General features: G+C 39.7%; 1 non-coding gene across 1 annotated transcript; it reads left to right on the top strand.

Annotated features, from left to right (window-relative positions):
- The first annotated feature begins 4,303 nt into the window (after nucleotides 1-4,303).
- LOC130943190 (small nucleolar RNA R71) lies at nucleotides 4,304-4,411 on the top strand. Its single transcript, XR_009071719.1, has one exon. It is a non-coding gene; the product is annotated as a small nucleolar RNA R71 (small nucleolar RNA).
- Nucleotides 4,412-18,263: the final 13,852 nt, after the last annotated feature.

Below are 18,263 nucleotides of genomic sequence, written 5' to 3' on the forward strand. Positions count from 1 at the left end.
TGGCATCTCACTCTATCCTTTGGAATTCAGAATGATTGGCTTCTTTAGAAACTCAGAATCCAGATAGTGTTATTGATTCTCCTAGTTAAGTATGATGATTCTCGAACACAGCTACTTATTGAGTCTTGGCCGTGGCCTAAAGCACTCTGTCTTCCAGTATTACCACCGGATACATACATGCCACAGACACATAATTGGGTGAACCTTTTCAGATTGTGACTCAGCTTTGCTAAAGTCCCCAATTAGAGGTGTCCAGGGTTCTTAAGCACACTCTTATTGCCTTGAATCACAACTTTATTTCTTTCTTTTTCTTCTTTTTCTTTCTCTCTTTTTTTTTCGGTTTTTATTTTTTTTATTTTTTATTTTTTTTTCGCTTGCTTTCTTTTTTTTTTGTATTCACTGCTTTTTCTTGCTTCAAGAATCATTTTTATGATTTTTCAGATCCTCAGTAACATGTCTCCTTTTTCATCATTCTTTCAAGAGCCAACATTCATGAACCACAAATTCAAAAGACATATGCACTGTTTAAGCATACATTCAGAAGATAAAAGTGTTGCCACCACATCAAAATAATTAAACTGTTATAAAATTCAAAATTCATGCAATTCTTCTCCTTTTCAATTAAGAACATTGTTTGTTTAAGAAAGGTGATGGATTCATAGGACATTCATAACTTTAAGGCATAGACACTAAGACACTAATGATCATAAGACACAAACATAGATAAACATAAGCACTAAATTTCGAAAAACAGAAAATTAAAGAACAAGGAGATTAAAGAACGGGTCCACCTTAGTGATGGCGGCTTGTTCTTCCTCTTGAAGGTCTTATGGAGTGCTTGAGCTCCTCAATGTCTCTTCCTTGTCTTTGTTGCTCCTCTCTCATGATTCTTTGATCTTCTCTAATTTCATGGAGGAGGATGGAATGTTCTTGGTGCTCCACCCTTAGTTGTCCCATGTTGGAACTCAATTCTCCTAGGGAGGTGTTTACTTGCTCCCAATAGTATTGTGGAGGAAAGTGCATCCCTTGAGGTATCTCAGGGATCTCATGATGAGAGGGTTCTCTTGTTTGCTCCATCCTTTTCTTGGTGATGGGCTTGTCCTCATTATTGGGGATATCTCCTTCTATGTCAACTCCAACTGAATAACAGAGGTGACAAATGAGATGAGGAAAGGCTAGCCTTGCCAAGGTGGAAGACTTGTCCGCCACTTTATAGAGTTCTTGGGCTATAACCTCATGAACTTCCACTTCTTCTCCAATCATGATGCTATGAATCATGATGGCCCGGTCTAGAGTAACTTCGGACCGGTTGCTAGTGGGAATGATTGAGCGTTGGATAAACTCCAACCATCCTCTAGCCATGGGCTTGAGGTCATGCCTTCTCAATTGAACCGGCTTGCCTCTTGAATCTCTCTTCCATTGTGCGCCCTCTTCACATATGACTGTGAGGACTTAGTCCAACCTTTGATCAAAGTTGACCCTTCTAGTGTAAGGATGTTCATCTCCTTGCATCATGGGCAAGTTGAATGCTAACCTTACATTTTCCGGACTAAAATCCAAGTATTTCCCCCGAACCATAGTAAGATAATTCTTTGGATCCGGGTTCACACTTTGATCATGGTTCTTGGTGATCCATGCATGGCATAGAACTCTTGAACCATCAAGATTCCGACTTGTTGAATGGGGTTGGTAAGCACTTCCCAACTCTTCTTCGGATCTCATGGCGGATCTCCGGATATTCACCCTTTTTGAGTGAAAAGGGGACCTCGGGGATCACCTTCTTCAAGGCCACAACTTCATAGAAGTGGTCTTGATGCACCCTTGAGATGAATCTATCCATCTCCCATGACTCGGAGGTAGAAGCTTTTGCCTTCCCTTTCCTCTTTCTGGAGGTTTCTCCGGCCTTGGATGCCATAAATGGTTATGGAAAACGAAAAAGCAACGCTTTTACCACACCAAACTTAAAAGGTTTGCTCGTCCTCGAGCAAAAGAAGAAAGAAGAGAGTAGAAGAAGAAGAAATGAGGAAGAAGGGAATGGCTTTGTGTTCGGCCAAAGAGGGGGGGAAGTGGTTTGAATTTGAAGGGTGAGGTTGGTGGGGTTTTATGAAGGATGGATGTGAGTGGTGAAGAGAAGGATGGGATTGGTGGGGATCCTGTGGGGTCCACAGATCCTGTGGTGTCAAGGAAAAGTAATCCCTGCACCAAATGGCATTCAAAATCACGTTTTGAGCCATTTCTGGCGTTAAACGTCGGGCTGGTGCCCATTCCTGGCGTTTAACGCCAGGTTCTTGCCCTTTTCTGGCGTTTAACGCCAGTCTGGTGCCCCTTTCTGGCGTTAAACGCCCAGAATGGTGCCAGACTGGGCGTTAAACGCCCAACTGCTAGCCTCACTGGCGTTTAAATGCCAGTGAGTTCTTCCTCCAGGGTGTGCTATTTTTCTTCTTGTTTTTCATTCTGTTTTTGCTTTTTCAATTGATTTTGTGACTTCTTATGATCATCAACCTACAAAAAACATAAAATAACAAAGAGAAATATATAAAATATAATCATTGGGTTGCCTCCCAACAAGCGCTTCTTTAATGTCAGTAGCTTGACAGAGGGCTCTCATGGAGCCTCACAGATACTCAGAGCAATGTTGGAACCTCCCAACACCAAACTTAGAGTTTGAATGTGGGGGTTCAACACCAAACTTAGAGTTTGGTTGTGGCCTCCCAACACCAAACTTAGAGTTTGACTGTGGGGGCTCTGTTTGACTCTGATTTGAGAGAAGCTCTTCATGCTTCCTCTCCATGGTAATAGAGGGATATCCTTGAGCCTTAAACACATAGGATTTTTCATTCACTTGAATGATCAGTTCACCTCCATCAACATCAATCACAGCCTTTTCTGTGGCTAGGAAGGGTCTGCCAAGGATGATAGATTCATCCATGCACTTCCCAGTCTCTAGGACTATGAAATCAGCAGGGATGTAATGGTCTTCAATCTTTATCAAAACATCCTCTACAAGTCCATGAGCTTGTTTTCTTGAGTTGTCTGCCATCTCTAGTGAGATTCTTGCAGCTTGTACCTCAAAGATCCCTAGCTTCTCCATTACAGAGAGAGGCATGAGGTTTACACTTGACCCCAAGTCACACAGAGCCTTCTTGAAGGTCATGGTGCCTATGGTACAAGGTATTGAAAACTTCCCAGGATCTTGTTTCTTTTGAGGTAATTTCTGCCTAGACAAGTCATCCAGTTCTTTGGTGAGCAAAGGAGGTTTATCCTCCCAAGTCTCATTTCCAAATAACTTATCATTTAGCTTCATGATTGCTCCAAGGTATTTAGCAACTTGCTCTTCAGTGATGTACTCATCCTCTTCAGAGGAAGAATACTCATCAGAGCTCATGAAAGGCAGAAGTAAGTCCAATGGAATCTCTATGGTCTCACTTTGAGCCTCAGATTCCCATGGTTCTTCATTGGGGAACTCAATGGAGGTCAGTGCACGCCCACTGAGGTCTTTCTCAGTGGCGTTCACTTCCTCTCCTTCCTCTCCAAATTCGGCCATGTTAATGGCCTTGCACTCTCCTTTTGGATTTTCTTCTGTGTTGCTTGGGAGAGTACTAGGAGGGAGTTCAGTAGCTTTCTTGCTCAGCTGTCCCACTTGTGCCTCCAAATTCCTAATGGAGGACCTTGTTTCAGTCATGAAACTTTGAGTGGTTTTGATTAGATCAGAGACCATAGTTGCTAAGTCAGAGGGGTTCTGCTTAGAGTTCTCTGTCTGTTGCTGAGAAGATGATGGAAAAGGCTTGCCATTGCTAAACCTGTTTCTTCCACCATTATTGTTGTTGAAACCTTGTTGAGGTCTCTCTTGATTCTTCCATGAGAAATTTGGGTGATTTCTCCATGAAGAATTATAGGTGTTTCCATAGGGTTCTCCTAGGTAATTCACCTCTTCCATTGAAGGGTTCTCAGGATCATAGGCTTCTTCTTCAGATGAAGCATCCTTAGTACTGCTTGGTGCTTTTTGCATTCCAGACAGACTTTGAGAAATCAAATTGACTTGTTGAGTCAATATCTTGTTCTGAGCCAGTATGGCATTCAGAGCATCAATCTCAAGAACTCCTTTCTTCTGACTTGTCCCATTATTCACAGGATTCCTTTTAGAAGTGTACATGAATTGGTTATTTGCAACCATCTCAATTAGTTCCTGAGCCTCTGTAGGCGTCTTCTTCAGATGAAGAGATCCTCCAGCAGAGCTATCCAAGGACATCTTGGATAGTTCAGAGAGACCATCATAGAAAATACCTATGATGCTCCATTCAGAAAGCATGTCTGAGGGACATTTTCTGATTAATTGTTTGTATCTTTCCCAAGCTTCATAGAGGGATTCTCCATCCTTCTGTCTGAAGGTTTGGACTTCCACTCTAAGCTTACTCCATTTTTGAGGTGGAAAGAACTTTGCCAAGAAGGCATTGACTAGCTTTTCCCAAGAGTCCAGGCTATCTTTAGGTTGTGAGTCCAACCATATTCTAGCTCTGTCTCTTACAGCAAAAGGGAATAGCATCAGTCTGTAGATCTCAGGGTCAACCCCATTAGTCTTGACTGTGTCACAGATTTCCAAGAACTCAGCTAAAAACTGATGAGGATCTTCCATTGGAAGTCCATGGAACTTGCAATTCTGTTGCATTAGAGAAACTAATTGAGGCTTAAGCTCAAAGTTGTTTGCTTCAATGGCAGGGATAGAGATGCTTCTCCCATAGAAATCGGGAGTAGGTGCAGTAAAGTCACCCAGCACCTTCCTTGCATTGTTGGCATTGCTGTTGTTTTCGGCTGCCATGGGTTCTTCTTCTTTGAAGAATTCGGTTAGGTCCTCTACAGAGAGTTGTGCCTTAGCTTCTCTTAGCTTTCGCTTCAAGGTCCTTTCAGGTTCAGGGTCAGCTTCAACAAGAATGCCTTTGTCTCTGCTCCTGCTCATATGAAAGAGAAGAGAACAAGAAAATATGGAATCCTCTATGTCACAGTTATAGAGATTCCTTGAGGTGTCAGAGGAAAAGAAAAATAGAAGAAGGAGGTAGAAGAATTCGAACTTGATTAGATCGAGTTCGAATTGTGCATTAAGAAGGAGTAGTACTCCATAAATAGAAGGATGTGGGAAGAAGGGAAGAGAATTTTCGAAAATTAATTAAAAAGATGTCAAAAACATTTTGAAAAATTGATTGATAATTTTCGAAAATTCAAAGTGGAAAAGAAATCAAGTGATTTTTGAAAAAGATTTTGAAATTAGAAGTTAAAAAGATTTGATTGAAAACTTAATTTGAAAAAGATGTGATTAAAAAGATATGATTGAAAAGATTTGATTTGAAAACAATTTTAAAAGATATGTTTTGAAAACAATTTTTAAAAGATTTGATTTTAAAAATTAATGACTTGCCTAACAAGAAAAGATATGATTCAAATATTAAACCTTCCTCAACAGAAAAGGCAACATACTTGAAATGCTCAATCAAATCATTAATTGTTAGTAAGTATCTTTGAAAAAAAGAAAGAAATTGATTTTGAAAACATTTGATTGAAAAGATATGATTTGAAAAAGATTTGATTTTGAAAAACTTTGAAAACTTGAAAAAAAATTGATTTGAAAAACAAAATCTTCCCCCTAGTGCCATCCTGGCGTTAAACGCCCAGAATGGTATCCATTCTGGCGTTTAACGCCCAAAATGCTACCTCTTTGGGCGTTAAACGCCCAACCAGGTACCCTGGCTGGCGTTTAAACGCCAGTCTGTCTTCTTCACTGGGCATTTTTGAATGCTCAGCTTTTTCTGTGTAATTCCTCTGCAGTATGTTCTGAATCTTCAATTCTTTGTATTATTGACTTGAAAAGACACAAATTAAAAATATTTTTGGATTTTTAATAATTAAAATGCAATAAGAAACAAATAACAATGCATGCAAGACACCAAACTTAGCAGTTTGTATACTACTGACACTATATGAGACACATAAACACTCAAGTCAAAAGAATTCAAAGATCAGAGTAAGAAATCATCAAGAATTACTTGAAGATCCTTAAGACACATGAATGAATGTATGCAATTGACACCAAACTTAAGATGAGACACTAGACTCAAGCAAGAAACATCAAATATTTTTGGTTTTTATGATTTTGTGAAATTTTTTTTTTGTGCTTTTTTCGAAAATTATATGAAGATAGAAAATAAAGGTTTCAGAATTCTCAACCTGATTTCCAGGAATCATTGCAATGCTAGTCTAAGACTCCGGTCCAGGAATTAGACATGGCTTCACAGCCAGCCAAGCTTTCAAAGAAAGCTTCGGTCCAAAACACTAGACATGGCCAATGGCCAGCCAAGCCTTAGCAGATCATTGCTCCAATAGCAAGATTGATAGAAATCAACAAGCTATTGTGATGATTAGTTGAAACCTCGGTCCAATGAAATTAGACATGGCTTCTCAGCCAGCCAGATTTCAACAGATCATCTTGAAACACTAGAATTCATTCTTAAGAACTCTGAAGAAAAATACCTAATCTAAGCAACAAGATGAACCGTCAGTTGTCCATACACAAAAACAATCCCCGGCAACGGCGCCAAAAACTTGGTGCACGAAATTGTGATCAATACTTTTTAATACACGAAATAATCCCTAGTAATGGCTCCAAAGACTTGGTGCTCAATACCATGGCATAAACACAACTTCGCACAACTAACCAGCAAGTGCACTGGGTCGTCCAAGTAATAAACCTTACGCGAGTAAGGGTCGATCCCACGGAGATTGTTGGTATGAAGCAAGCTATGGTCACCTTGTAAATCTCAGTCAGGCAGACTCAAATGGGTATAGTGATAAACGAATAAAGCATAAAGATAAAGATAGAGGTACTTATGTATATCATTGGTGAGAGCTTCAGACAAGCGAATGAAGATGCCTTCCCTTCCGTCTCTCTGCTTTCCTACTGTCTTCATCCAATCCTTCTTACTCCTTTCCATGGCAAGCTCATGTAGGGTTTCACCGTTGTCAGTGGCTACCTCCCATCCTCTCAGTGAAAATGTTCCCATGCTCTGTCACAGCATATGGCTAATCAGCTGTCGGTTCTCGGTCAGGCCAGAATAAAATCCATTGATCCTTTTGCGTCTGTCACTAACGCCCCGCCTGCTAGGAGTTTGAAGCACGTCACAGTCATTCAATCATTGAATCCTACTCAGAATACCACAGACAAGGTTAGACCTTCCGGATTCTCTTGAATGCCGCCATCAGTTCTTGCCTATACCACGAAGACTCTGATCTCACGGAATGGCTGGCTCGTTTGTCAGGCGAGCACTCGGTTGTCAGGCGATCAACCATGCATCGTGTTATCAGGAATCCAAGAGATATTCACTAGAGCTTTGATTGCTTGTAGAACAAGAGTGGTTGTCAGTCACTTTGTTCATGAGTGAGAATGATGATGAGTGTCACGGATCATCACATTCATCAAGTTGAAGAACAAGTGATATCTTGGACAAAGAACAAGCGGAATTGAATAGAAGAACAATAGTAATTGCATTAATACTCGAGGTACAGCAGAGCTCCACACCTTAACCTATGGTGTGTAGAAACTCCACCGTTGAAAATACATAAGAACAAGGTCTAGGCATGGCCGTGAGGCCAGCCTCCCAATGATCTAAGATAGCATAAAACTCAAAGATAGCTACCAAGATGAAAATATAATAGTAAAAGGTCCTACTTATAGAAAACTAGTAGCCTAGGGTGTACAGAGATGAGTAAATGACATAAAAATTCACTTCCGGGCCCACTTGGTGTGTGCTTGGGCTGAGCAAATGAAGCATTTTCGTGTAGAGACTCCTCTTGGAGTTAAACGCCAGCTTTGGTGCCAGTTTGGGCGTTTAACTCCCATTTTGGTGCCAGTTCCGGCGTTTAACGCTGGAATTTCTTGAGGTGACTTTGAACGCCGGTTTGGGCCATCAAATCTTGGGCAAAGTATGGACTATCATATATTGCTGGAAAGCCCAGGATGTCTACTTTCCAACGCCGTTGAGAGCGCGCCAATTGGGCTTTTGTACCTCCAGAAAATCCACTTTGAGTGCAGGGAGGTCAGAATCCAACAGCATCTGCAGTCCTTTTGAGTCTCTGGATCAGATTTTTGCTCAGATCCCTCAATTTCAGCCAGAAAATACCTGAAATCACAGAAAAACACACAAACTCATAGTAAAGTCCAGAAAAGTGAATTTTAACTAAAAACTAATAAAAATATACTAAAAACTAACTAGATCATACTAAAAACATACTAAAAACAATGCCAAAAAGCGTACAAATTATCCGCTCATCAGTGGTAAAAGCATAAGCTTTTTGTTTTTCCATAACCATTGATGGCACCCAAGGCCGGAGAATCCTCTAGAAAAGGAAAAGGAAAGACAAAAGCTTCCACTTCCGAGTCATGGGAGATGGAAAGATTCATCTCCAAAGCCCATCAAGACCGCTTCTATGATGTTGTGGCCAAGAAGAAGGTGATCCCTGAGGTCCCTTTCAAGCTCAAGAAAAATGAGTATCCGGAGATCCAACATGAGATCCAAAGAAGAGGTTGGGAAGTTCTAACCAACCCCATTCAACAAGTCGGAATCTTAATGGTTCAAGAGTTCTATGCCAATGCATGAATCACTAGGAACCATGATCAAAGTGTGAACCCGAGTCCAAAGAATTATCTTACAATGGTTCGGGGGAAATACTTAGATTTTAGTCCGGAAAATGTGAGGTTGGCGTTCAACTTACCCATGATGCAAGGAGATGCACGCCCCTACACTAGAAGGGTCAACTTTAATCAAAGGTTGGACCAAGTCCTTATGGACATATGTGTGGAAGGAGCTCAATGGAAAAGAGACTCCAAAGGCAAGCCGGTTCAACTAAGAAGACTGGACCTCAAGCCTATGGCTAGAGGATGGTTGGAGTTCATTCAACGCTCCATCATCCCCACTAGCAACCGATCTGAAGTTACTGTGGATCGGGCCATCATGATTCATAGCATCATGATTAGAGAGGAAGTAGAAGTTCATGAAGTCATCTCCCATGAATTCTACAAAATAGCCGATAAGTCCTCTACTTTGACAAGGCTAGCTTTTCTTCATCTTATTTGCCATCTATGTTACTCAGCTGGAGTTGTCATAGAAGGAGACATCCTCATTGAGGAGGACAAGCCCATTACTAAGAAAAGGATGGAGCAAACAAGAGAGCCCACTCATGGAGCCCAAGGGACGCATGAGGAAGCTCATCACCAAGAAATCTCGGAGATGCCTCAAGGGATGCACTTTCCTCCCAACAACTATTGGGAACAACTCAACACTTCCTTAGAAGATTTGAGTTACAATGTGGAACTATTAAGGGTGGAACATCAAGAGCACTCCATCATTCTCCATGAAATAAGAGAAGATCAAAGAGCAATGAGGGAGGAGCAACAAAGGCAAGGAAGGGACATAGAAGAGCTTAAGGACATCATTGGTCCTTCAAGAAGAAGACGCCACTAAGGTGGACTCATTCCTTGTTCTTATTTCTCTGTTTTTCGATTTTTATGCTTCATGTCAATTTATGTTTTGTGTCTCTACTTCATAATCATTAGTATGTAGTAACTATGTCTTAAGGCTATAAATAATTCCATGAATCCTTCACCTCTCTTAAATAAAAAATGTTTCTAATTCAAAAGAACAAGAAGTACATGAATTTCGAAAATTGTCCTTGAATTTAATTTAATTATATTGATGTGGTGACAATACTTTTTGTTTTTTGAATGAATGCTTAAACAGTGCATATTTTTGATCTTGTTGTTTATGAATGTTAAAATTGTTGGCTCTTGAAAGAATGATGAACAAAGATAAATGTTATTGACAATTTAAAAAATCATGAAATTGATTCTTGAAGCAAGAAAAAGCAGTAAATAGCAAAAGCTTGCGAAAAAAATTTAGAAAGAAAAAGAAAAAGCAAGCAGAAAAAGCCAATGGCCCTTAAAACCAAAAGACAAGGGTAAAAAGGATCCAAGGCTTTGAGCATCAATGGATAGGAGGGCCCAAGGAAATAAAATCCAGGCCTAAGCGGCTAAATCAAGCTGTCCCTAACCATGTGCTTGTGGCATGCAGGTCCAAGTGAAAAGCTTGAGACTGAGTGGTTAAAGTCGTGATCCAAAGCAAAAAGAGTGTGCTTAAGAGCTCTGGACACCTCTAACTGGGGACTCTAGCAAAGCTGAGTCACAATCTGAAAAGGTTCACCCAGTCATGTGTCTGTGGTATTTATGTATCCGGTGGTAATACTGGAAAACAAAGTGCTTAGGGCCACGGCCAAGACTCAAAAAAGTAGCTGTGTTCAAGAATCAACATACTTAACTAGGAGAATCAATAACACTATCCGAAATTCTAAGTTCCTAGAGAAGCCAATCATTCTAAACTTCAAGGGAGAAAGTGAGATCCAAAACTGTTCAGAAGCAAAAAGTTACAAATCCCGCTCATCTAATCAGAATTAATATTCATTGATATTTTGGAATTTATAGTATATTCTCTTCTTATTATCCTAATTGATTTTCAGTTGCTTGGGGACAAGCAACAATTTAAGTTTGGTGTTGTGATGAGCGGATAATTTATACGCTTTTTGGCATTGTTTTTAGGTAGTTTTTAGTATGATCTAGTTACTTTTAGGGATGTTTTCATTAGTTTTTATGATAAATTTATATTTCTGGACTTTAATATGAGTTTGTGTGTTTTTCTGTGATTTTAGGTATTTTCTGGCTGAAATTGAAGAACCTGAGCAAAACTCTGATAAGAAGGCTGACAAAGGACTGCTGATGCTGTTGGATTCTGACCTCCCTATACTCGAAATGAATTTTCTGGAGTTACAGAACTCCAAATGGCGCGCTCTTAACGGCGTTGGAAAGTAGACATCCAGAGCTTTCCAGAAATATATAATAGTCCATACTTTATCCGGGAATTGATAACGTAAACTGGCGCTCAACGCCAGTTCCATGCTGCATTTTGGAGTCAAACACCAGAAACACGTCACGAACCGGAGTTGAACGCCCAAAACACGTTACAACTTGGCGTTCAACTCCAAAAGAAGCCTCAGCTCATGGATAGATCAAGCTCAGCCCAAACATACACCAAGTGGGCCCCGAAAGTGGATTTATGCATCAATTACTTACTTCTGTAAACCCTAGTAGCTAGTTTAGTATAAATAGAACTTTTTACTAGTGTATTAGTCATCTTGGGACGTTTAGTTCTTAGATCTTGGGGGCTGGCCTCTCGGCCATGCCTGGTTCTTTCACTTATGTATTTTCAACAGTGGAGTTTCTACACACCATAGATTAAGGGTGTGGAGCTCTGCTGTACCTCAAGTTTTAATGCAATTACTACTATTTCCTATTCAATTCCATTTATTGCTGTTCTAAGATATTCGTTGCACTTCAACTTGATGAATGTGATGATTCGTGACACTCATCATCATTCTTACTTATGAACGCGCGTGATTGAGAACCATTTCCGTTCTACCTTAGACCGGGCGCATATCTCTTGGATTCCTTAATCAGAATCTTCGTGGTATAAGCTAGAAATGATGGTGGCATTCATGGGAATCCGGAAAGTCTAACCTTGTCTGTGGTATTCCGAGTAGGATTCCGGGATTGAATGACTGTGACGAGCTTCAAACTCCTGAAGGCTGGGCGTTAGTGACAGACGCAAAAGAATCATTGGATTCTATTCCAACCTGATTGAGAACCGACAGATGATTAACCGTGCTGTGACAGAGCATTTGGACCATTTTTACTGAGAGGATGGGATGTAGCCATTGACAACAGTAATGCCCTACATACAGCTTGCCGTGGAAAGGAGTAAGAAGGATTGAATGGATGCAGCAGGAAAGCAGAGATTCAGAAGGAACATAGCATCTCCATACACCTATATGAAATTCCCGCCATTGAATTATATGAGTAACTATTTACTAATTTTCTGTTTATTTTATTAATCATTATTTAAACCAATAATCTCTTAAATTAGTTGAATCCGCCTGACTGGGATTTACAAGATGACCATAGCTTGCTTCATACCAACAATCTCTGTGGGATCGACCCTTACTCACGTAAGGTATTACTTGGACGACCCAGTACACTTGCTGGTTAGTTGTGCGGATTTGTGACTAAGTGTAATTCACGTGTGAGAGCTACCAAGTCATTGGAGCCATTGTTGATGATCACAAATCCATGCACCAGTCACCTGCAGTGGGAAGAAGTTATCCAAGAACTCTCTTTCGGAGTAATTCCCAATTTGTAACCACTTCATCTGGTTGAGTGTAGAATCATTCTTTTGCTCTTCCCTCAAGAGAGAAAGGGAAAGCAAATACCAAAATAGCAATCTCACCTGAACCATGTCTCCTAGTGGTTTAACACATCACTTGAAAATCCTTAAGATGCTTGACGGGATCTTGAGCGAGTAAGCCAAGAAACTTGAGAAACAAATTGATCAAACCGGTTTTTAACTCAAAGTTACCATCCATGTTGGGATAGCAGACTTGGAGTGGTTGAAGAGTAATGTCAGGTTCACCCGCTTCCTTAAGAGTAACTCTCCTTGGAGCGGCGATAGTCTCAGTACCTAATTCAGAAAAAGTGACATCAATAGAATCAACAGAAGAATAGACCGTTCCTTATTCAAATGATGCCTCAGGCTCAACCTCGAAAAAGGTTGGTGACTTGGCGGAGCCGCTTCACTACCCCCAAAGGCCAACCGACGCCGAGCTTGCCTAATATGTAATAAAGGTCTTTCAATTTCAAGATCAAATGGGGCCAAGCTCGGATCCAGAAATGAACACGTCATTCAATAGAGAAAACATAGAGTTCATGACAAAAAAAAAAGAAATACTAAAGTAAAAGAACTACCAATTACTACTAACTACAAATCCTAAATAATAACCAAGAACAAAGTAACAATCAAAAAGTGACTATTCATATATGCACATATTCACACCAACCAACAGTATGGCACACATATGAAAGTCCCCGGTAACAGAGCTAAAAACTTAACGGAGGATAAATGTCGGCTTAGAAAATTCTAAGATTTTCAAACTCGAACGTCACAAGAATAGTCCAAACCGACAAGTGTTCCCCAATCAAAGTTTAGAAAAGTGTCACAATAATTAAATCAATTATCGGGAGTAGAATCCCGGGTTGTTTTTCCTAGAACTTGCAAATGAATGCACATCATTGGTTAGGAAATTTTGGGGGTTTTGAATTGCTTGCGGAAAAAGTGAAGTGACAAGAATCTAGTAGCAATGAACAATGAACAATTAAATTGAAACAACTAGAATTACCAATCAAGTAATTGACTAACTAACAAGCATGCAATAAAATGATAGCAATAAAAAGGGCATATAACTAATGAATGTGAAATTAAGCTAAAAGAGCAAAGAAATTAAAGTCAACAAAAAGGAATGACAATCAGTCAATCTAAAAAGCTTTAGCTAGGAGTGAGAACTAGAATTTCTACCCTCACTATCATCCTCAATTGTGATAGTAATTGTCTAGTACTCTCACTTAGTCATCCTCTAACAAATGAAAGAAAGTCAAGTGAGCACAATTGACTCTAGTTAATAATTCCTAATCAAATCTTAGTGAAAGATTAGTTTTAGTGGAGTTCAAGTCAACTAGCAACCTTTAATTACCAATCAACACTAGATTTTGACAATTCAAGAGTCTCCAATTATTCAACCCCAAAGCCAAGAATAGAAATCTACTCCATAATCATAAGTTGCATCTTCACAAATACTTGGTGAGCACTAATATAAGACATCTTAAAATTGAGAAATTAACCTAAATCAATTCTACCATCTATCAATTATCAATAATAATAAACCAAACAACATATATCAAACACAAAAACCTTAATGCATTAATTAAAAATCAAATCCAACAAGAACTAAAATCACAAGTAAGATACCTTGAATTACAAAACTACTAAGCAAAATTAAACTAGAGAAATTACAATTATGGTAGTAAAATTGAATTTGAACAAGATCTAATCTATGGATTGAAACAAAAATTGAGCAAGGAATAATAAAACCTAGAGAGAAGCAAGAATTTCTCTCTCTAGAAGTGAAGACTATGTAATTTTCTATCTAATGGTATGTTGTGTCTTGGCCTCCTTCACCCCTATCCTATTTTTTTCCAATTGGGCTTGAGACTGGGCCAGACGAGCTTCAGAAATCGCCCTCTGTGGTGCACGAAATTGCAATCACACTTGCAATTTCGCACAACTAACCAGCAAGTGCACTGGGTCATCCAAATAATACCTTACGTGAGTAAGGGTCGATCCCACAGAGATTGTCGGCCTGAAGCAAGCTATGGTTACCTTGTAACTCTTAGTCAGGAGAGTATCAATGAAAAGGGTTTTGTTTGCAACAAAATAAAAGAGCATGAAAGAAAAGGTGCTTGTGATTCAATAATTGAGAACAGGTTAGAGTTTTGGAGATGCTCTGTCATCTGAATCTCTGCTTTCCTACTGTTTCCTTCTTCACGCATGCAAGGCTCCTTCCATGGCAAGCTGTGTGCAGGGTGTCACTGTTGTCAATGGCTACTTCCCACCCTCTCAGTGAAAATGGTCCATGTGCACTATCACCGCACGGCTAATCATTTGTCAGTTCTCGATCATGTTGGAATAGAATCATGTGATCCTTTTGCGTCTGTCACTACGCCCAACACTCGCGAGTTTGAAGCTCGTCACAGTCATCCCTTCCCAGATCCTACTCGGAATACCACAGACAAGGTTTAGACTTTTCGGATCCCATGAATGGCCGCCAATAATCCTAGCTTATACCACGAAGACTCCGATCTTTCGGAATGGAGGCTAAGAGATACACATTCAATCTAAGATAGAACGGAGGTGGTTGTCAGGCACGTGTTGATAAGTTGAGAAAGGTGGTGAGTGTCACGGATCATCACATTCATCATGTTTAAGTGCAAATGAATATCTTAGAACGGAAGCAAGCGTGATTGAATAGAAAACAGTGGTAATTTCATTAATCCATCGAGACACAACAGAGCTCCTCACCCCCAACCATGGGGTTTAGAGACTCATGCTGTAAAAGATACAAAGTCAGATGTAAAATGTCATGATGTACAAAATAAATCTCTAAAAGTACTATTTATAATAAAACTAGCTACTAGGATTTACAGAAATAGGTAAATGATGCAGAAATCCACTTCCGGACTCACCTGGTGTGTGCTTGGGCTGAGCATTGAGCTTTACACGTGTAGAGGTCTGTTCCTGGAGTTAAACGTCAGCTTTTGTGCCAGTTTGGGTGTTTTAACTCCAACTTTTATGCCAGCCTTGGCGTTTTAACGCCAGAAAAGGGTAGAGAACTGGCGTTTTGACACCAATTTACGTCGTCAAAACTCACTCAAACTATGAACTATTAAATATTTCTGGAAAGCCCTGGATGTCTACTTTCCAACGCAATTTGAAGCGCACCGTTTGGAGTTCTGTAACTCCAAAAAATCCACTTCGAGTGCAGGGAGGTCAGAATCCAACAACATCTGCAGTCCTTCTTCAGCCTCTGAATCAGATTTTTGCTCATGTCCCTCAATTTCAGCCAGAAAATACCTGAAATCACAGAAAAACACACAAACTCATACTAAATTCTAGAAATATGATTTTTTCATAAAAACTAATAAAAGTATACTAAAAAGTGGCTAAATCTTACTAAAAAACATATGAAAATACCTCCAAAAAGCGTATAAAATATCCGCTCATCACAACACCAAACTTAAACTGTTGCTTGTCCTCAAGCAACTAGATGAACGAAATAGGCCAAAGAAAATCAAGAGGCAATAGCATCTCAGAGTGTACATGAAGCTCAAATTCTAATTAGATGAGCGTGACTAGTAGCTTTTTGCTTCTGAATAGTTTTGGCATCTCCATTTATCCTTTGAAATTCCGAATGACGGGCATCTATCGAAACTCAGAATTTTAGATAGTGTTATCGATTCTCCTAGTTAAGTATGTTGATTCTTGAACACAGCTACTTTATGAGTCTTGGTTGTGACCCTAAGCACTTTGTTTTCCAGTATTACCACCGGATACATAAATGCCACAGACACATAACTGGGTGAACCTTTTCGGATTGTGACTCAGCTTTGCTAAAGTCCCCAGTCAGAGGTGTCCAGAGTTCTTAAGCACACTCTTTTTGTGTTGGATCACGACTTTAACCACTCAGTCTCAAGTTTTTCGCTTGGATCTGCATGCCACAAGCACATGGTTAGGGACAGCTTGATTCAGCCGCTTACGCCTGGATTTTATTCCTTTAGGCCCTCCTATCCATTGATGCTCAAAGCCTTAGACCCTTTTTACGCTTTGCCTTTTGGTTTTAAGGGCTATTGGCTTTTTCTGCTTGCTTTTTCTTTTTCTTTTTTTTTTCTTTCTTTCTCTTTTCTTTTTTTTCGCCATTTTTTTTGCTTTCTCTTGCTCCAAGAATCAATTCTATGATTTTTCAGATTATCAACAATATTTATCTTTTTTTCCATCATTCTTTCAAGAGCCAATGATTTTAACATTCATAAGCTTCACTATCAAAATTTATGCACTGTTCAAGCATTCATTCAGAGAGCAAAGAGTATTGTCACCACATATAAATAATTTAAATTTTTCTTATTAAGAACTCGAAGATAAAATTGCCTCCTTACTCTAAAAATCTGCTATTTTATTCATGTTTAGTGATGATGAAAAAAATAAAGTATAGCTTACTTGGGTATAAAATCAAAAATGAAAAGTAAGGACATTCATGATTACTATTCCTATGATTCTAAAAATAGATTTCTAATAGCAGAGTTATCATAGAGTTAAGATTAGGACTCAACAACCTTTAGTTTGGGAGGTGGATGCTCCTTCAGTCTGTGGGTATCTGGTCCTTCAAGAGGTAGCTTTTGGCGCTTCAGCTCCGGCAGTTCACGCCCTTGCTTCTCCTGTTCCTTAAGTAGCTTACAGAGCATGCTATTTTGATTTTTGGTGCACGAAATTGTGATCATCAAATGCGCCATCAGCATAGTATGCTCAATTGCAATCTCAACTCTTTATCACAACTTCGCACAACTAACCAGCAAGTGCACTGGGTCGTCCAAGTAATAAACCTTACGTAAGTAAGGGTCGATCCCACGGAGATTGTTGGTATGAAGCAAGCTATGGTCATCTTGTAAATCTCAGTCAGGCAGATTCAAATGGTTATGGATGATTTATGAATAAAGCATAAAACAAAGATAGAGATACTTATGTAATTCATTAGTGAGAATTTCAGATAAGCGTATGGAGATGCTTTGTCCCTTCCGTCTCTCTGCTTTCCTACTGTCTTCATCCAATCCTTCTAACTCCTTTCCATGGCAAGCTGTATGTTGGGCATCACCATTGTCAGTGGCTACAGTCCCGTCCTCTCAGTGAAAATGTTCAACACGCTCTGTCACAGCACGGCTATTCAGCTATCGGTTCTTGATCATGTCGGAATAGAATCCAGTGATTCTTTTGCGTCTGTCACTAACGCCCCACAATCGCGTGTTTGAAGCTCGTCACAGTCATTCAATCCTTGAATCCTACTAAGAATACCACAGACAAGGTTTAGACTTTCCGGATTCTCTTGAATGCCGCCATCAATTCTAGCTTATACCACGAAGATTCTGATTAAGGGATCCAAGAGATATCCACTCAATCTAAGGTAGAACGGAGGTGGTTGTCAGGCACACGTTCATAGATGAGAATGATGATGAGTGTCACGGATCATCACATTCATCAAGTTGAGGAACAAGTGATATCTTAGAACAAGAATAAGCTGAATTGAATAGAAGAACAATAGTAATTGCATTGATACTCGAGGTACAGCAGAGCTCCACACCTTAATCTATGGTGTGTAGAAACTCCACCGTTGAAAATACATAAGAACAAGGTCTAGGCATGGCCGAATGGCCAGCCTCCCAATGATCTAAGAACTAGACATCCAAAGATGATCCTAAGATCTAAAGTGATCAAAAGATGAAAATACAATAGCAAAAGGTCCTATTTGTAGAGAACTAGTAGCTTAGGGTTTACAAAGATGAGTAAATGACATAAAAATTCACTTTCGGGCCCACTTGATGTGTTCTTGGGCTGAGCATTGAAGCTTTCATGTGTAGAGACTTTTCTTGGAGTTAAACGCCAGCTTTTGTGCCAGTTTGGGCGTTTAACTCCCATTCTTGTGCCAGTTCCGGTGTTTAACGCCGGGCAGTTTTGAGCTGA

This window comes from Arachis stenosperma, chromosome 7 (genome assembly GCF_014773155.1).
Source record: "Arachis stenosperma cultivar V10309 chromosome 7, arast.V10309.gnm1.PFL2, whole genome shotgun sequence".
Lineage (NCBI taxonomy): Eukaryota > Viridiplantae > Streptophyta > Magnoliopsida > Fabales > Fabaceae > Arachis > Arachis stenosperma.